General features: G+C 43.9%; 1 long non-coding RNA gene across 1 annotated transcript in view; it reads left to right on the top strand.

The window, feature by feature from the left end:
• The first annotated feature begins 871 nt into the window (after nt 1-871).
• LOC135328537 (uncharacterized) overlaps nt 872-20,567 on the top strand; it is a 209,936-nt gene continuing 190,240 nt past the window's right edge. Inside the window, exon 1 of the long non-coding RNA XR_010389535.1 lies at nt 872-1,080. This is a non-coding gene — a long non-coding RNA (uncharacterized LOC135328537). The remainder of the gene's footprint in view (nt 1,081-20,567) is intronic.

The following is a 20,567-nucleotide window of genomic DNA, read 5'->3' as shown; positions in this document are numbered from 1 at the left end:
GGATTATTTGTCTTTCCTTTTGTCAAGTAATATGCTCTGCTGGTGTGTCAGAAATGGTGGAAAAAGTGAGGGCTAGGAAGGACTTTACTACAGATAAAGAGAAGGATACATTTCTGCAGGCCATTAGCTATGATGCCAGCACATGCGGGGTTAAATGTACAGCTAAAGTTTCCCTGCCTTTTGAATTCTGCCACTTGGAGCAATTGGCAGGGTGGTGAATGAACCCTTGCCTTGAACACTTCTACCCGGGTGCTCTTCTTTATTGTTCTGTGTCTGAACTTCTTGTTTGGACAGCTAGCAAGATGTTTACAAGGAAACAGCTGTTCCCCAAAGAAGCAATCTGAGGAGGAATTTAGGCACCCTCTTCTGTACATTAGTTGCCTCTTTCTTCCTGCTACTTCCCCTCTGCATGACAGTCCATCTCCTTCTGTGGTTTGTTGCTTACAAGTCCAGTGACTCTCCCACCCCACTCGTTGTCTAACTTCCAAGAGGGATCATGCAGATGATCTGCGTAAGTCAGCTGGTGCTTGAACAGCGAGATGCTCTCAGAGAAGAGGGAGATAAGGGAGGATTTGCTACTACCATGCTGCTGACAGAGCTACAATAGTAGATGTGGAAAAATACTGAGTTCACTGAAAACAGTTTTTGTTTGGCATCTCTGCAAAGCCAACACTTCCATAGTTTTGTAGTGACACATGAAACTTAAGGTTAAACCAGGAACTGGCCTGCAGTTTTAGAGTAGGAAGACTGAATTTGTCTAGATAAAAGGGTTTCCTCTCTGATGTACACAGCGCTCTTTTTTTTTTTTTTTTTTTTTTTTTTTAAAGGGGATTGTCTCTCAAGCTGCCAGCTCAACGTGGAGTTAATCCATATTGGGGCTGGGTATGGAGTTGATCCACACTGGGACTGGGGCTTTGCTATAATGTTACGTTTGCTGTTTTTTCTTCACTTTCCTTTGTGGTGGCCTCCAATATAGGTAACTCCATCTTCTCCATGGTGAAGACAGATGAAAAGAATTCATCTAGTGCTGCCGTATATCTTCCTAACTGGTTTGTCAGCCTTAAGCAAGCAAGCAGACAGGTATGTGATAGTTCTGGATAAATGAGGCTGTATTCTGTGTGTTAGGTGTAACAGAAAGGGATATATTAACCATCAGCCTCTCTGCCTTCCCTGTTACGGTCCTCAGGAGAGGTTGGAGTCACCAGCTCCTGTACTGGCATTGGACCCATGCTGAGAGGAGTTTATTTGCAGTCCCAAATATGTTCTAGGCTGAGTGAGTATCAAAAGCCCAGGGCAGGTCTACCATGTTTTGCTACTCTGTGATTTCTCCATGGATGATTAATTTCTAGCTCATGTTCAAGGCAGGTTTCTGTCTGGAATGGCACAAAAGGGAAGAAATAGAGATGAGTATACCCGTATCTATACGAAGCTGCAGTGACCAAATTCTGGCAGATACTCAAGCTCCTTAAGAGAGAGAACTTATGTTACCAGCTGCTTCTCAAATAGTATTCCTGTGAAATTAAGGTAAGATTAAGAAAAGAAAGTTCAAAGCCCCTGACCCACCATTATTTTGCTTTAATGCCCTTGATTGCCCTGGAAATGGGGTAAAAAAGGATGTCAAGTCCTTCCCAGTCCCCTGCTGGCCAGTGTTTCTGAGGAAGTGCCACTGGCTTTGCGTGCTTAGTATGATATAATACTTCACAAATCCCATCCCCCAAACTGTACAGGTAGGCTAGAAAATAATGGCGATAGTATTTGAATATGAAGGCAAAATTTGCATCATATACCAGAGAAGGTGAGGCTAGGACAAGCACTCAGAATTGCTAGTTCTGTTCACTAAATTGTGCGCGTTCCAGCACATCCTGGAGTTTGTTTTGTGTGATGCAGAGGATCAGTAGGTCTTGTGAGGTCGCATCTAGCCCTGTATCAGAGAGGTGTCGAGCTGTCCTTGGCTGTATCAGCAGCCTTACCAGTGGGCCAAGAATTTGGATGTGTGCGTGAGTAACTTCTCCAAGGAGCAAAGTAATGACTTGGTTGAAGAGACTGACGTTCTTTCCGTGTGCGGGACACGGCAGGAAAAACCCTGTCCCGCGCTTGGCATGCACAGCTCTGCAGCTGCTGGCTTCCCTGACGTGCAGCGGAGACATGGAGCACAGTTTTGTTCTCCTCTGAATGTGTACGATCTCCCAAAGAGAGAGTCATGTACTGGAACAGTCAGCGTATGCGCAGTTGATTGCGTAGGCCTCTCCGGTGGAGACGCGCATCCGGCTATGATGGGTGGCGTCTCAGCAATACCAGTACGCTTCAGAGGGAACCTGTGATTGCTTTTTTGTTTGCTTTTATTTACTGTTTTTTAAAACAAACCAAACTGAATTGCAGAGAGAGTCAAGTGGCTCTGTAAAGTGGCTCTCCTAACATTGTAACTTCGAAATGAGTTTTGTGCTGTAGCTTCTGCTTGGTTGGAAGCTAATGATAGGCTTGTTATTGGTTGAAGTGGATCACACAAGCATGTGTGGGAGTGTGCAGGTGACAAATTTACTGTGCCTTGTAACCACTTATCACCTGAGCTATGCTACATGATCTTAAAGGATGAAAATGCTTGTCTTCACTTTGAAGTAGGAAGGCATATAGTGCAGCTCGGCTGACAAGTGGTTAGTCACAAAGCTGCAGTAGCTTCACCTTCTCTGTATAAGCCCCCCCTATGTCAAAGATGTTACTAAGTATTTCCTGCAGATCAGTGGCTAACTTTATTGTCCTGTGTATCATTCCCTCTTTGTCATACTACTTGATGATCAAGAGAAGAGAAAAGGCTAAATGGACTAAAAGATGGGAAAGAAGTAAATACTCCCTTGCGCTGCTTTGATGAATCCCAAAGGAGGCAATATTTTAATCCAATTAGCAAATATCCCTGCTGTCTACACAGGAAAGTCAAGTCACATGGAGGGTAAATGGCTCACTTCCGTGACTGAATGTGTCTGAGAATGGGTAATCCAGAGCTTCTGATGCTTTCCCCCCTACTGGGACTCCTGAATTACGCATCTCGTGACAGAAAGAGGCATTCAGTGATCTGATCCGTTGCTGAGGAGCAGTAGCGCTTCTGAATGAATGAAACAGTGGGAAAATTTTGCTTACTTTATCCAGGGTGGTCTTGCTGTGGAAACTCTGTTCATGGCTGGGAGATTTCTGATCCATCTAGGTCATTCCAATTATATCAGAGTTTTTTTTTTTCTCCAAGAAAATAATTTTCCATATTTTAATTTTCAGATTGCAGGATAGACAGTTGCTTCTTCAGCTGTCGGGTGTTTGTGGAATGACTTGCAGAGAGTGGTAAGGGTTGGATAGAGGATGTCTGCTTAGCATGTGAAACCGGGAGAGGTACACAAAGCAAGCACTATTTTTGCTAGAAGGACTGAAAGCTGTAAAGCTGTTATCTTGACAGTGCTGCTTTCTCCTGAAGTAGAGTTCAAGGACTGCTCAGAGTCCAATTTAAAACAGTTGTTTGAGAATGGCTTTCCAGAGTGGCTTATATGCCAAGGCTCATAGGTACCATGGCTAAAAAGGAACATTGTGATAATCCCTTCTGACCTCCTGAATGACACAGATCATAAAATTTCATGCCATAGGTTCTGTGCGTAGGCCAGAAGCCTGTGGTTGAACGTTACCTGGAATGGATTTCAAGGCTTAAACTTGACAAGCGTGGCAGGGCAAAGGGAATTTCCATGAATAAGCTGGGCCCAAGCAGCACGAAAGTCGGCAAGATGTTGTCATCTGACCTGTGAATTGCTTAAAGTGGTTGTAATAGGGAAAACTGAGCGTTGCTGTTTAGGAATCATATGTTTGTAGAAAGGGGAGGTAATTTTTGTAAATATTATTTTCTTTAAAAGCAGAAGGTTTTAGAGGAGCTAAGATGACATCCTAGTTGAGCCATTCCTTTTAGAGTGATTTATGGCTGTTTAGACAGAATGGAGTTCTTTGTGTATAGTGTGGCTTATCAAAGTGTGTGCTGCTGTTGCTGACACACCCGACTTGCAGAATTCAGGAGATACCCTATAATCATTTATACTATAGCCCGAGAGGACAGTTAACTAGGTCCTGGTGCAAAACTAACTGGTTTTATTACAAAGCATAACTGATTATCAGTCTCTTGTCCTTTCCTGCCTTCAGCTGTTTGTAAATGGTATGAATGGAAATTAATTAGAATTTTGGATTGTCAGCTAGATTCAAAACAAGAGGTAAGAGATGCCACCACTGCATTTGTAGAAGAATGCAGAGCCCAGAATTAGGCACTGAGTTTTTCTCTGTGGTGCCTGGTACTTTAGAAAGCATCTTGAGGCCACAAAGTATTCTAGGTAGGTAAGTCTTACTTGAGATCTGGCCATTAGTTAATGCTATCTATGTTTTGTTGTCCAAAGTTTGTAGTTTAGGAGTTGGACAAGACTGATGATAATGATTCAAGGCTTGGAAAACTTCCTTTCCTAAAAAAGGCTTGGGAAACTCACTCTGTTGAAACAATGTGATTTAGAAGCATCTTACCTGTTTTTGTGTGTATGCCTGAGAAAGAAAGATTTCTGAGAGGCAGAGCACAATTTGGCATAGCAAGCAAGGGTGCAGCTAGAGAAGTGAAATGAGTAGACTAGAAAGGGAACATCTGTGGCGTGAGCAAGTGTTATCCTCATAAATGGAGGGAGAAACCAGGGAATCATTCTGGATCATGTGATGCTTTTCCCATGAGCCTGTGCTGAAAATTTAGAGCTCCAGAAAGCCTCTTAGGTCATATAGTCAATCTCCACAAATAGAGACTGCTGCAGGCTGAGCTGTGCCAATGCTTGCACGCATGGCAAACCCAGTGTGTGGTGTGTCACAACAGCTGTCAAAGACTGGTCGTCATACCCAGAGTCTCTAAACATCCTGTTTATCCCTGCAAGGAGGAACACTTGATTGAAAGATAAATACCAAAAAAAAAATTTGGTGCTAGGAACATTTGCCCTTGGGCTAATGAACCTGAAAACAAAAGAAAATAAACATAGGATGGAGGCAAACAGATTTCCACACAAGGCCAGATTCTAAAAGGGATTTAGGAGCTTAGCTTGTTTTGGCACACTTGAAAAAGAAAAAGCCGTCTGGCTGCCAGGATTCGTAGGGGTCCGTATGTGCGTGGATGCGTCGGGAAGAGCACGGGGAAAGATGGGGTGGCTGTGGCGATGTGAAGGGGGGGGGGGGGGACTGGAGAATGACAGAGCTGCCAGAAAGCTTTGTGCAGGGTCACCCTGGGGGCATAGCTTGCACATTTTTATTTTTTTGAAAAATTAAACATACTGAAAAAAATCTCCAAGCTGGCAGTGAGGATTTTTTTTTCTTCCCCCTCTGTTTGTTTGTTGTTCATTTGTTGCTGCACGGGAGGTCTGTTTACTTTGCTCAAGAGAATGAGGGACCCAAGAGACACTGCTCTGCATGCAAAGCTTTTATGGAAGGGGCTTGGGGAAGAGAAGGGGAGGAACTTCCCAAGCCTTTTGAAACAGAGCTGAAAGAGTTTGTGGGCTGTTTCTCTTGCTTCTTTGCCCAGCGCACGTTGGGCCTGATGTTGCTACTGCTTTTGCAGACGTAGCTGTGCCGTGGACTTCAAAGGACTGGGTTGGTCCTGCTGTTAAGGGTTGGTCAGGCAAATCTCAACAGAGCGAGAGTCAGGAGGCCTGAGAAGTCCCTGGACTTGATACGGAGAGTCAGGGTGGTTATCTAACGCTGCAGAGCCCCCTCCCGGACCGCAGAACCTCTCCGGGTGGGTTGCGTTGGGACCAGATTTGTAGCAGTGCTGTCTCTCCCACCACCTGCCCAGTAACCCTGCTGAATGAACTGGCCCTGAAGACTGAGGTGAATTCATCTGTCTGTGTGCCAGTAAGATCCTCTCGCAGACAAGCCAAATGCAGCCCGTCATTCCAGGGATTTTGGTTTTCAAGGAGGACTTTTCCAAAGCTATGTGGCAGCCTGCTGCTGCTGAATTCTGTTGCTTTAGATGATTTGGGGAAACTGAGGCATTCAGAAGTTAACTAATTAGGCTTAGCAGTGATTGTGACCGAGCTGAAGATCCATCTAATGGAGGGGGCGTGGAGATGTGCACTACCGTTACTTACTTCATTTCAGCTGACATCTCAGTGGATGAGGCAGTATTGTCCAGCTGGATCTTCCTCATATGTTATGGTACAACAATTCTCAAAAAAGAAACATGGGGAGAAAACTAAGGGTACTGTGCAAGGGAAGTGACTGTCTTTAGATTAACAAATAGGCACAACCTTTGGTTGTATGGGTATGTAGCAGATAGCTTACCATAATGTGAGGAATGTCGAGGGAATGGCTGATGACTGTGATGGATAATTCAGCTGTGATGGACTTCAGAGCAATGCAGCATTCTGCTATTTGTAGCTTTCTCATCCTTTTTGGCTTATGAGAGATGATGGAAACTGATGGGCCTGCCTATAACCTCAGCCTGTGCGCTTTGTGTTCAAAGCAGCTATTTTCTAGCAGTAGTCTGTTCTTTGAAACAGCCCCAGTGCATAACAGAACAGAAAAATTTAGACTGGCACAGGGAGCTGGTTCCTTTTATCTCTGTATTTCCTGTTTTAACCAACAGGAAAACTGCTCAGCAATGCTGAGGCATCTTTCTGTGCTGTAAAGGACCCTTCAGCACTGAGATGCACCATGTTGCTTTGGCCACTCTGCCTCAAAAAGGAGGAGGAGTTCAGAAACCAGCTGTGAGTGTTGTTCAGGAGACAAAAAAGACCTTTGGTAAAAAAGAGTTGAAAAACCTGTAATTGTTCATGCTACAGGAGGGAGGAATAAGAGGGAACGTGATTAGAGATAGGCTATCCAGAAATACCTCCCTTTACAATGTATGCAAGCGGGGGCTGTCAGTGGACCAAATAAAGAGCAAGTTAGAAAAAGACACAAATATTTTCACTCAGCATTGAGTTAGGTTAGTGTTGTGCAATTCATTGCCATAAGATATCAGGGCCAAGAGCTTTGCTGGATTCAGACACACTTCTGGCTGTTTCTGTGGGTAACCAGGATATCAGAGGGCTAACAGTAATATTAGAAGTGCAAGAGTTTTGGGAAGCTGACAGTGCCATGTGCGTCAAGGCATAAACTGACTCCAGCAAGCAGAAGTAGGAATGGGAAGAGACTTATTTCTTGGGAGGGAAAATAGCCTGTGAGCTATCTACTGCAGGGTTTCTTGTCCTGACCTCTGGATCAGCCTCTGTCATGTTGCAGAATCCTAGCCAACATGGAGCATGGAAAAGCAGGAAGGTTTGGTATGGTAGTCTTTTTTAGAAGAGCTGTCTCACCTGCAATAATATATCTAGTCGTTTGTTAGACCCCGTGGGGAGGTAGAGCACCTTCTGCATTCTTCAGCTATCAGTTGTGAACATTTTGATTTTCACTGAGAGAAAAGTTAGTTCTGTGGCCTAGGAATCAGGAGAGTGAAGTTCACTTCCAAGCTGTGTTTTCAGCTGAGCTTGGGTCAAGTCTTCAATCTCTTTTTCTGCCTTGGTTTTGTCTCATAGAAATTATTTGGGGATGATCAGGTTTTTCTCTTTTTTCTTCCCTCTTCTATTGGCCTAGCTAATAATGCATTTAGGGAATCCTTAGTGAAAAGTGCCCCCTCCCTTTCCTCTTTCGTTGATTATGATGCACTCAATACACATAATATCAGCATATTGAAGTCTAGTTTTCTAGTTTGCTGTTTCATCACACTTGTACTGTCTGGGAAAAAGTAGCATGGGAGCTTTGTACACCTCAGCTTTGGAGACATGCAGTTCAGTAACGATTCCTCAGTAAAAGAGCTGTTTATTGTATTTTCTTTTTGCTGCTTTTAATAGCTATAAGTAACCTCTGCTGTGGAGTGTTTCTTGACACTTGGTGACCAGCTGGGTGAAGGGTCTTCGTATTGGTTTGAAACCTGTGGTGAGAAGGGCATAATGGATTCCTGACTGCTCCAGTCACTTGCTGGCTGCCAAGGAATGCTGGGACCAGAGATCATTATTGCACAAGTAATTAAAGATTCATCGGCCCTACCTCTCTGATTGCTTAAGGCCATTGTAGTAAGGGACGAGTACTCCTGCCTGCCCATGGTTATTTGTTTTTTACTTGCTTTGTTTTTCTTGGCTTGTGGGGAGGAATTACGGAGACTCTTGACTAGGATCTGGAAGTCCTGCATCCTAATGCATTTGGCTGTGGCCCTGTGTATGTTGTGGTACATTCTCGTGTTGAGGAGTGTAGTGTCCTCAGGGCCCTCTCTCTTCCTGTTCCTTCCCAAAACAGCTGCCGGAGAAAAGTGCTTTGATGGTGCTCAGAGAGGAGGTAGGAGTCATCTAGGTCCTGGCACAGGGTGGGTGAAGCCAGACTGGAGAATGTCTATAGAGCAGTGCATCTGAATGGCTGTTGTGGCTTCTGCCTTCACGTTAGCAGATGCAGGGCTTTTACCACAGCTGAATTGGACTCAGAAACCTGGGACTGGCTTAAAAATGAAGGGTTTCTTGTGCATTCTTTTTTTAAAGGGATTCTTTCCTCTGTCTGTGGTTTCAGCCCTGAAGTTTGGATTTTTGTATCTTTTCTCTGCATTACAGGCAAGAAATTAGTTCTTTGTCTTTTAAATGGATACGGTGACCTGCATACAGGTAGGGCCCTCTTAAAAAAATAAAGTAGGAAATACCATGAGTCTCTGACAGAATCACAAGAGCAGGGCAGACTGAGCCACCCTTTAACCATCTCTCTCTCTCGTGATCCTGAGTGTTTTGTCTCTGGGGAGCACAGCCCACAGGCATGGGAAGTCATGTTGGCATCCTTCCGTTTTTCTTTCTGTGGATGGTCACAGCCACCAAAGAAAGGAGCCCCCATTGCACTGACTGTCCTTGTGCTTCAAGAGCAATGGAAGAAACAGCTGAGGAGCAGGAAGGAAGGGCGAGCTGGCTCTCGGCCCCATTGGTCCAGGAACACTGTAAGAGAGTCTGTGAATGTGGCTGGTACCAGGTGGACATGTTCTTCCCTCCTGGGAGCATGGAAGGGAGGTGAGCTTGGACCATGCTCGCTGACTGCCTCCCTAGAGCCTCCTTGTTGCTGCAGAAGGTTTGCCCCAGAGAGCCCGGCTGCAGGGCCTTGGCTGTAGTTCAGGAACAGCTTGAAGGGCACATGTTGGGTAGGCAGTTGGAGCGGGTGATGGAGATGATCTGCTGAAGGAGAGAAAGTGCAGAGTGAGAAGGGGAATGATGAAAGGGTGGCCATGTGGGAGACCTTGTGGGAGAGGGGGAGGGCAATAACTCATCTCAAAAGGAGCCAGGGGCCAGCAGTGAAATTGCCTGGAATAACCGGCTGAAGCAGAAGAGTCCTAGTGGAATGATTGGGTTTGGCAGACCGAGGTTATTCTCATTTGCCTCCCATATGGGATCAGTTTTTCCCTTTTCTTTATTTTTTTTAATAGCGTTTTTCCTAGTCATAATAATCAGCATCCCCGCCCCCCCTGTTTTTACACAGCTGGCTTTGATTGGTTTCAGTCCTGCAGATGCTCCTTCTGACTGAGAAGAAGGGGCAAAGGTTCCCTTCTTTTCAGTGCGAAGCAGGCGGCCTTGCTGGAGGGGTGGGGGAGGCCCACACGCTCCCTTGCTAGTCACCTCTTCGCTGTGGCCCCGACCGGCCTCTTGTGTCGCTGGTGAGGCTTGCCAAATTGCGAGATAATTTCTGTGCCGAAGGCCTGGAGAAGATCACAAGCTGTTGATGGTGTGCATGCCCCTTCTCTCACTCTGTTCAGAAACAGCTGTTCTTGCGAGCGAGAGGGGCAGGATCCCGAAATGCGTTCTTGCGAGCGAGAGGGGCAGGATCCCGAAATGCGTTGTGCTCACAGGCTGTGGATACAGAGGGTCAGTGTGCTTCTGTGATCTGGCCTGGCAAAGAGACCTGGGAGTAGGCTGAGGCTGACTTGATTTCTGTGTCAGTGTGCCATTAGTCTTGGGGCAAGTGCGGGCTGCACGTGTCTGATTGCATAAGGTGTACGGCCCAGGGCACAGTTAACCTGTGTAACACCGAGTTACTCGCCATCTAAAGGAACTGGTAAATGTTTGAATAAAAAAAACCACCCTGAGTGCACAAACTGACGGGGGGGGGGAACATCTGTAAGATGGGCAGGCAGGCTTCCCTGATTTTTAGGGCATGAGTCAAACATGAATTGCATGGCAGAAGGGAGAAATTTCCTTCTGAGGCCACCTAATCACAGCTGCCCACTGTGGGGTTTCTAGCAACTTCCTTTGAAGCAGCTTGTGCTGGTCACTGTCGAAGACGGACCGTTGAGGACATGGCCACTCAGCCAATGTGTTATGGCTATTCCTGCATTCCAAGCACCATCCAAGAGAATGAGACATAGCATTGCACAAGAGCAAAAGAAAGTAAATGTTTACAGGCACAACGCACATTTCAGCTTGTTACATGTTCCTGAGCAGTGAGAGAAATGAAACAATAATTAAAACAGGTCCCAAGTCTCTGTGTGTATCTTGGCTTGCAGCGTAGTCTTCTTGGAGCGCTGCCTCTGCCTCTCTCTGATCCCAGGCTGAGCAGTACCACTGGGCCGTTACATCCAGGTCAAGGTCTTTCCAGTTACTCAACGTACATTGTCTTTCTGAGAACTGCAAAACCCTTCTGGTGAGGCAGCTTTATGGCTTGCAATAGATTTGGGTGCTTGATGCTTTCCCTCGTGCAGTGATAACTGTGTAGGACCCCTGGCGAACTAGGAGACACTTGCCATGGGTATCCAACATGTTAGTGTGAGATAAACTTATAGATTGTTTTACCTTCGTGGGAGGAAAGGGGGCAGGGGGAAACGTAGAAGAGCAGAGCTGAAAATAAGTAGACTTTTAAATAATTTCTTCCCTGAATTACCCATTTTTAATGGTCTCCTTTGGCTCTTTGTGTCTTCAGCTAAGCTATCGGAGTACGACGGGGCTGACATAGCTAAGGGCTGTATTGTCACACCTGACAGCTGTGCCGGGAAGCCAGCGTGAGTAACAGCCTCTGCTCTCCCGCTCAGAGCATAAGGTTAGTCCCATCAAGGCTTGGAAATAGGGAGAGAGCAGAGAGAGGACTCTAAAATACTGTCTTCCAAAAAACACTGTATGGCTGATGGTCCCTGTGTATCCCTCCCTCCCCACAAGCTTGGCTTTGCCTTGGCCTTTGCACCAAGAGGAGAACTTAGGTCACCCTGAAGGTTAGTTCTTGGCCAGAAGAAAGGTCTTTTTAGTAATGATCAGCCCACTATGCGCATGGTGCGGGAGGGCAGACCTCAGGGGGGGTTTTATGTCCACAACGTGCACTGCACTGATCTGAGACTGTCAATATCCACTGATGAGCAATAGCCTTAGCTGCTGACTCACTCGTATCAGTTTTCGTGGTTCTCTCAGTTGAGCAGTGAGCTAGCCAGATATTATTCATTTTCCTTGAAATAATACTAAGATGATGTATATTGAAGGTATAAATGTCTAGGCTTCCTATAAAAAACAGAGTGAAATCCCAACAGTGTTCAGCAACTAGTGCAGCGGAGTATCTCCGAGATCACACCTGCAACGCTGTCTTTCTACCTGTGTTTCAGTCAGGACAAATGTCCGCAGCCATTGCTGAGTCTGCAAGTAGGTTGAATCTGTTGTCTGGCTTCCAAAATAAAGGGTGTTTTTAACAGGTGACAGTTACAAGGCCGATTTACTTATGCAACCAAGTTACTTAAAGTTCTTGTTGTTATGGAGAAATGCTGACTTCTCTATAGGGCAAGTTGCAACCTGCTTCTATGCAATGTGCTGTTATAGCTTCTCTTTAACCTTGAGAAAACTAGGTGTGATTTGAGAATTGCTGGATTTATTCTAAAAGCAAATTATAATGTTTGAATGAAGTCAGGGGGTAAGAAGTTGGCCAGTGTGCTTTTAAGTCACAAAGTCATGAAAATTGACTTTGATTTTAGAATTTGATGTTTGCGTTCCTTTTGCTCAAACAGCTTACCACCAGCTCTTCAACGTTTTCGTATAGTTCAATATCCTTAATAACTTGAATAGCGGCTATTGTTGAGGAAAATATAAATAACTCACCACCATTAGAAACACTTATTGTTGTATAATGTGTGGGGATCCCAGCATGGGAGTTAAGGTGCCAAATCTAGTCCTGTTACTGATGGTGGAAAGTTGTTTTGTTCTCCCTTTTCCAGTGAAGTTTCAGTGGATATAATACAGAGCAAAATAGATGGGCGTGATGACATTTCTCTAGCTGAGAGCTATCAAAAATCTTCCTGTAAAGATTACCTCCTTTGGTCTTATTGGGGTAGTAAAGGCTTGTGTTTGTAAAGCGGAAGAGCCAGCTTTTCAGAAGTCTGGTATTTTATAGAATGCTTGACACAAAAGCCATAATTCCGGGATTTTGATTCCCTTGTTAAGTCCTCATGCTTTCAAATTCTTGGAGCTAATTTTCATTGACAATAGGAACATTCCTTGAAAAATGCTGATGTAATGAAGTACGTGCTTCTTGAGATTAATAGATTTATTCAGTGACTCCTTTTTGAAACTTTTGCAAAGTGTCTTAACATTTTTATGTTTCTCTAACTGCCAACAAAATCACATTGCACCACACAGTTTGCAACATTAGTCAGATTTTGACACTGGCTCACGCAACAGGCAGTTTTCACAGTCAGGAATCATAAAATGTTAAAGAAATTGCCATTATTTGAAAACTAGACACAGTTCAGTGAAGCAGATGGACTTGCTAACAGTGACTTAGGAGGTCTGTAGCACAGCTGTGTTGACATGGATTATAGACAATCAAAATTGTATATAAAGTGCATGCCATAGTTTTAGTTTTAAGCATATTGCTAACATTTAATGAAGTATGTAACCTTATATGGTTTATGTATTTTTGTACTGTAGCTGCAAGTTATGCTAAGGCCTTGGCTAAACCTCCCCAGAAGTCTCCACTGCTATTTGTAATGCAGGCACATAGAACTAGAGTGCCAATAAGCCTTTGATTGAATCTTGATTAATGTAAATATGTTAAGCCTGTAGGTGCCATTCCAGCCTAGGGAGCTTCTTACAGCTTTTAACCATGTCCACATCAGAGTTGGAGAGACTCCCTTTGCTACAGATACTTTCCAAAGACCATCTGAAGAATGTTTGGACTCACTCGTGAAGGATCAGGGATACAGACATTTCCTGAAGCCCCTAGCTTTCTTGTTTGCAACACCATTCCAATAAAAATTAAGCCCTCAGACACAAACTTAGGAAAGGAAAGAGGAAAACAGAATTCTGATATGTTTCACAACTCTGCTCTCTGATCCCAGGAGAAAGGTTGGGTAAGAAATGTTGTGTTCTTACATGCCTGTCTGTCTTCAAAGTCTTCAGTTAGTTCTGTTTTACTAGTAAGGTCTCTTGGGGTAGGTGAAGAAGTTGCCTAATTGTTTCAGTGCATTGCTGCATTGCTTTAACTAGCTGGTTCTTTGTATGACCAAGCACAGAAGGGGAGCAGTGATCCCTTGATCGATGCTTTAACGTGCTTTGGATGCAGCAGACGAGATGTATGGTGGGAGGAGGAAGGCATTCTGGAGCCCGGTACTTCACAAGAGGTTCTTGATGGGTGAGACAAACTTAAAAAAAAAAAAAAAAAAAAAAAAAAGAGTTCTGGTCCTGGCTCTGATGCATCTGGTGTTTTAGTACCTGTTTTGGTGCCAAATTCATAGACTTTAGTTTGCCAAGTGCATGTGCTGAATACGTGCAGCTTCTTGGGTATGTGGAATGGGACAAGGCAACTCCAACAAGGGGGCTAGCTTCTCGCAGAGTAAATCTTTGGGCTGTAACCCTCCTGATTTACATCACTGTCTGCACATGCTAAGACTTCTGCCACAATAACTGCAGGTGCACATTATGGGAAAGGAGAAGTAACCAGAGGAAAATGCCCAACAGGTTTTGTCCTTCCTGCTAGGAGAATATTTTGCAGTGTCTTCACCTTGGAGGTGACTTCTTCAAAGTAAAGATAATGCATGTAATGATGCAGGTTGGATCTATATGCAAAACAGATTACTTACATCCTCCCACATGCCCTTCTATCTCGACTATGTGCTACAGATAATCATGGACCAGTATTACTACTGCCATCAGGAATATGCCCTTACTTACCATAAAGGGAAAGATCTTAATCTGTCACACTCTGAATTTTCCTGTGGACAATTCAGCCTCTTAATGTAATGTCTTAGGATGTATTAATAGCAAAGAGCTTCTTTCCAGCTCACTCAAGACTAAGCCACAGCACAAGTTAATTTCAAAGCTCTCTGCTGGTGAGATCAAGGATTTGAAATAGTGTTAGTTAATAACAGGGCCTTTGTCCTACAGGGTTGCTACAAATTGTAACCTTTCCAACTTGTCCTTTACCCAGTATGGTTCATATCCTTCCTTGGTGAGCATTATCAGAGCTTTTCATTTTCTTCTTTTGCCTGTGGTTGCTCTATTCTGATCCCTTGGTTCTTGGTACCTCCTTGGCTTGGGCATCTTTGCACAGCAAAAACAGATGAAAGGGACTGGCGTCCTGGTTTGTTTTTCAGGCTGACAGGCATTCATCTTCTGCTTAAGGTCTGCTTTCAGTGGCACTCTTCTCCTCCTCCTTGTCCAAACTGTACACATGCATACGCTTTCCAAAGCCACATGCTGTTCTGCAGATGTCTGGTCTTTCCCATCTCCTGGCTGCTTCAGGTATTGTTTTGGTGGCCTCTGGCTTAGTGTTCTCTGTGCTCTTCTGCCTCTGTGCCTTTCTCTGTGGCATATTTTGGATTTTCTACAGTGTCTGAGCACTGTCCATCTGCTGTAAAGTTTGTTCTGGGCTGGCTGACTTCTGACTGCTTTACCAGGGTGCTTTTCGCTGACTAGTCCAGAGGCCAGTCAGAGTCTGGATCCTTCCCAGAAGCTCAGGCCTTTAAAAAAAAAAAAAAAAAAAAAAAAAAAATTGCAAGCTGGTGGTTTTTGTATTTTGTCTGTGTGTGCGGGGGGTGGGGGGGGGTTGCTATTTCCAGAAAGAAGGTGTTTTTATTTGGAATATGTTACTTCTCACTTAGCTGTACCACAGTTAGCCTGAGGTTACTGGAGACTTAAAAAGTGCTTCAAAAATAGCTGTGGTGAGGTTGCCTACCTTTTTCCCAGGCAAGATTTCTGGGGAGAGGCAGGATTTTTTTATTAGACAGACTGATATAACTGGACTAAACAAGCCATAGAACAGGCGCTGGCATCTTCTTGATTTGCATGAATGGGACGATATTCAGGAAAGCCTTGTCTAGACCTCTGTTATTCCTGAAGACTTTTGTTTGCTCCCGTCTTCCATTCCGTAAATCTTAGTTTTGTTTTAGCTCTCATATTACAAGTTGTTCAGTGTCACCTCGAGCCCGAGGAGAGTTTGCGTGACTGCTTGAATTCTCAAGAACTCCAAAGTAGGCCTGTGCAACTTAAACCTCTATGTTTTTAATGGGGCCTATCCAAGGATCCTTTTCCTATCGTCATTTGGCCTAACTGGGTCACTGTTACACCTACTGGTATAGCAGTGCTACAAACAGTTGTAGACTGATGCCATTACTGTGTGATGACATTTCTCTGGCTGTCCAAATATTTCCTCTGACTTGTATTTTCTGTAACATCATTTTTCTCCTGTTTTCTATGGCTTACAGCACATTTCTCTGGTTTCTTTTTCTTTTTTCGTTTTCTTCAACTATTTTTGCAACACATACAAAAAAAAAAGTGCGTAACAGTAAAATATTATTGTAGGACTTGATATAGCTACCTCTCAGTTTTTCTGCAAACATGATAGTTCTCTTCACTTTCCTTTGTAAAATAAAAATATTTAATCAAAGTCGACATCATATTAAAAAAATAAGCCTGTCAGCCTTTAAAACATGCAGTGCCTTGATTTGTGATTCCCATAAAAATTGCGTTGTCTTCAGCCAGAGTTAAAGGATGAATTATTGCCTTAAGCGGCAGAAAAAGTGAAAAATAGTGGAACCTTGTCTCCCTTTAACGCACATGTTCTGGGGGTTACCAATGATGTCATACCTGTGGTTGTGTCGTTGTGTTCCAGCTCCTTATTTTTAAGTAGAAATATTATTTCCTAATCTCAATAAAACAATCCAGACAGTGCATTATGGTGTAATTACTGTATCTTTCCCTTGGCTGCAGTTGCTGGAGTTCTGGCTCCGTGTATTGGAGGACCACCTTGATCGTTTTACGCTTGCTTAGTTACGCTCTGCTTATTGATCGACAGCGTTATCATGGAGAGCTCGCTTGTCATGACGCCTATGGAGGATGACATATGTGTTTTGTATATCGATTCCAATGCAGGCATGTACTTTTTTTATTGGAAAAAAAAAGAAGTACACATACCAACAGCCTTAGACTATACTAAAGCTGCTGCAGCCAGAAAGCTAGCTGGTAATACTTTTGCTAAAAGCCCAGCAGAGCTAGCTCAGCATGCCTCAGCTCCTCTGAAAGATTTATTCCACAGCATAGTGTAGGCCAGGCAACAGAGCCGTTAAGCCCTCACGTGCAGTAGCACTGCAGCTTGTGCCCATGAGAGCCTTAAAGAACAGTCGTCTCTGCATCAAGTGAAGTCAAGTCCTGTCTGTCTCATCTTATTTGTTCATTTCAACCCGTAGTGTGGTAACACTTGAATTAACAGAGTGTTGACCAACTGAATTATCATGCATATGATCTGTTCTTTGCCCTTTCTTTCCCATTCAGTGTAACTTGAGAATTGGATCTGATTTCCTCTGTGACCTATAAAATCATAATAAGAGCTTTACTGACGCCTCTACAATTAAAATTGAATTGAATTTTGCACTTCAAGCATGACTTAAACATTTATTACTTGTGAAAAATTATACTATATCTTCTCTAACTTAGTCCAAGCATTCTTTGAGTACCAAATGGTATATCTGGGAGATTCTTTGCCTTAAGCCACTAAGGAGTTGCATTTCTAAACCTTCTCTTACTGTGACATCTGTCCATTTTCTGGATTTAATTCAGAGCTTATTGACTGTGATGGGAAACCTCCCAGTTACTTCACTGAGTTTTTGTTCAGGATCCTTTTGCATTTTCCTTCTAACTTTCAACTTCTCTTTGCTGAGAATAATGAAAAATATTGATATAGAAGGAACTGCTCTCATTTCCTAGATCAAATTCAACTTTTGCCTTCTATTTAGGTTGAAATTGCTGTGGAGACTGTAGAACCAGACTCTCTCTCAGTGGTGCACAGCAATAGGATGGGTGGCAATGACACAAGTTGCAAGAAGGGCAATTCCAATTAGCTATTAGGAAAAAAAAGGGGCATTGAGGAGAGCGGAACACATGAATAGGGGTCCAGAGAGGTTGCAGGATCTCTATCCATGGGGATGTTCAAAATTTGACTGGACAAGGTCCCAGGCAACCTGCTCTGAGTTGACCGTGCTTTGAGCAGGAGGTTGTACTAGATGATTTCTCTTCCAAACTGAATTAGTCTGTGATAGGAAGTTGTACCCATTTTTGGGGTGTGGAAGGAGAATGCGATGAGACTGAAAAGAGTAGTTAATAGCAGAGTTATAGAAGTTTCAGAGAAAGTTGACCAGCATGATCAGAAGGATGAAATTGCTCAAGGAGTGGAAGGATGTGGGGGAGACGAACTAGATCAGTAATTTTTGACTGATGTTTGAAAAAACCACTATCTTGGGATGAAAGTTCAATAGGAAAAGTAACCCTATTGTCTGCAGGTTTCTATTTACTGTGCGGAAGGTCAGCACTTCTCCTGGGAGAACCTTAGTGATTGAAAAGGCTGAAAGATGGGAGGACTCTTCAGGCTGCAAAAGGATGCATAGAGTGTCAGATGGCCCACATGGCCCTGGGAAGGTGATATAGGAGTGCCTGTTCTTATACACAGGAGAGAGAAATTCCTTCTTTTCCATGAAAATCTGTCTTCTGGATGAGTCGCTGGTCCGTGGTTTGACTATGTGGACAGGCAGTGGAGATAAGGGGTAGAAGGTGTGATTTTGGCTGGAAACTGAACTCATGAAAATCGCTCAAGGCTGTTTATCATATAGAAATATTGGCTAGCCTCATCCATGTTTCTGTTCAGGTCCTATTTTAGCAGTAGGGAAATGCAGAATAGACTTCCCTGACAGGGGCAGGTTGTCCTGAACACAAAAGAGAACTGGGTCATTAAAATGTACATGAATTTACCATGGCTGAGAAAATGTGGTGTTGATCTGCAAACCTTAAGAATGAGTTTCTTTAACCTCATTTCTGTTAATTCACTTTGTTGTCACTTCATGTCTTTTTTGCATTTGGTATCTGCTTTTTAAAATTTTTTTAAAAAAATTTTAGCGGGAGATCTTTTTTTCTTTTTTTTTTTTTTGTTTGTTTAAGAAAACAGTCTGCAGAATAATCTGCTCTCCTAGGCAAACAAATGTCGTCTTCAGAATAAAGCATGCATACACAAGAAAATTCCATTGAAGGAAAAAAAGCATACTTGGCTTGGGTTCCTCTCAGCATTATCTGATATACAGTATTATGTTATCCTTAGATGGTCTGTTATTGTGTTCCTCCTCCTGAGCAACATGCCAGCAACCATATGTGTGCGAGTGGCTTAAACTGTACATTGAATTCTCTACTGGCAGACTGATAGTGTGGTCAAGTGGAGAGTGCACTCAGGTTAGGCCCTGTACCTGGCTCTGTGACTGACCAGCTGTGTAACCTCAGGCAAGTTACTTCATGTCTCCGTTTCCTTTCCTGTCCTTGGTCTGTTTAGACTGTGATCCCTCTGAGTGCGTCTGCCCCGTGTGATGCAGCACCCTGCGGAGATGCCCAAGGTAGCTCCCGTGTCAGGAGAGATACAGTTGCGTCAGTGTGATACTGCAGCCAAGCCAAGCAGCTCGGGTGGCTGTCGGGGTTTGGCCGTGGGCCATGCTGATGTGGCTATGCCGTTCTTCAGAATCATCTAGTCTCTCTGTACCGTCTCTCTCTGTTACGCCACGTGGATGTCTTAGCTTATTTGGAGTCAACTCAGGGAATCTCTGGGAGGAACTGGTACCCTTGGGAGCTGAGCGTGTGAATTCTTGGTGGCCAGAAGGTGGTAACTGATGCTCCTTAGCTCTCCTTTTCTTGCCTCCAGACATGTGTGTGTGCTGGGTTTGACATACCTGGGCCCATCTTTGCTGTGTTCACGTAACTGAGAGCGCGACATCAGAAGGGGGTGTTAATTCTGTTTCCCCTTATGATAGCCATAAATTGTACTTGAGCTCTGTGTTTATGCCTGTTCTGAAAGCTTTGACCAAACCTGCAGACCAGGGTGGCTGCTTACCGACAGCAGCATAAAAATATTGGCCTGTATTGCTGGCTGGCAGAGATCAGCCCCAAAGATGTTGGAACAATGCCATGTGCCCTAGTCGAAAGTTTGGGTAAAATACATTTGTTAAATTGTGATTGGGGGGGGGAGGTATAGTTAGTCTGTAAGTATTCAAGCCATCTAAAATCTAAAAATGATTGTCTCTTTCTATTTCCATGGTATCCATGCAAGATGATTAACAGATGAGCAGGAATGCTTAGCATTTTGTGTAGAGCCTGTGTCTTTGTTCCTCGGAAGTTATTCATGCTCTTTTCTTTTTACTGGTACCAAATAATAGTGGTGGGACTTTCAAGCTCAAGGCATGGATGTAAAATATTGCAATGGGGCATGATCTCTTTGAAACAGATCCTCAACCGTGCAGACTACAGCAGAACTTCTGCACCTTCAGCTAGCCAAGGACTTGCGTAGAGCTACATTTATGAGGGCACTTGCTTCTTCAGGGACTCCCACTGACTGCCAGCAAGATAAGGCCAAGCTTCTGGTGAGAGATTTCCTTGAGGGCTGTGGCTCTGAGTCTGCTAAGGGCTTGTCCGTCTTTCCCAGACACTTGTGTTTGTTTCCTGTTTCAGAGCAGTCCTATGGTCCAGAGCCAGTAAGATCTGCATTAGCCAGTCAGCAGTGAAAATGTGCTGGTTTTATGCTAATAAATTAACTAGAGAGACAATTTGGCATTTTAAACAAACGTCAAAAAAGCCTTAGGTGGTGGATCACCTTTATCAGTCTGGCTTGAATGCAACATTTTCCAGAAAACAAGTGAAATCATCCAGTGCCATTGTTGCATGGTTGTCTTGGTCCAGAAGTAACCACTGTTAGAAGAAAAGTCAGGTAAATTGCTGTGTATCACTCAGTGGGTGAACCAGGAAATAGCTTAGGCCAAACTGATCCTGTTCAGATAGGTTTTTGCCCTAATGTTACTGAGTCAGTATAAAATTCTGCATTGAGTGATACTTAAATTGACAGTGAGACCAGGATGTGGGTGACCAGGTTTGAACCTGCTTCAAAAAACAACTAAGAAAACATAGTACAATATGAACTTTCAGAGGCTTTTGACCACTTGACCTGGGCCCATTCAGTTTTGTACCGACGTTGTGCGTTCACCACGCCAAGAATTCAGCAGAGCTGGGTCCTCTTTGGAGCAAGGGAGATGGTTAAAA

This window comes from Dromaius novaehollandiae, chromosome 5, assembly GCF_036370855.1.
Source record: "Dromaius novaehollandiae isolate bDroNov1 chromosome 5, bDroNov1.hap1, whole genome shotgun sequence".
In the NCBI taxonomy this organism is placed as follows: Eukaryota; Metazoa; Chordata; class Aves; order Casuariiformes; family Dromaiidae; genus Dromaius; species Dromaius novaehollandiae.
Note: the sequence above shows the minus strand (reverse complement) of the source record. Positions and strands in the feature narration are given on the sequence as shown.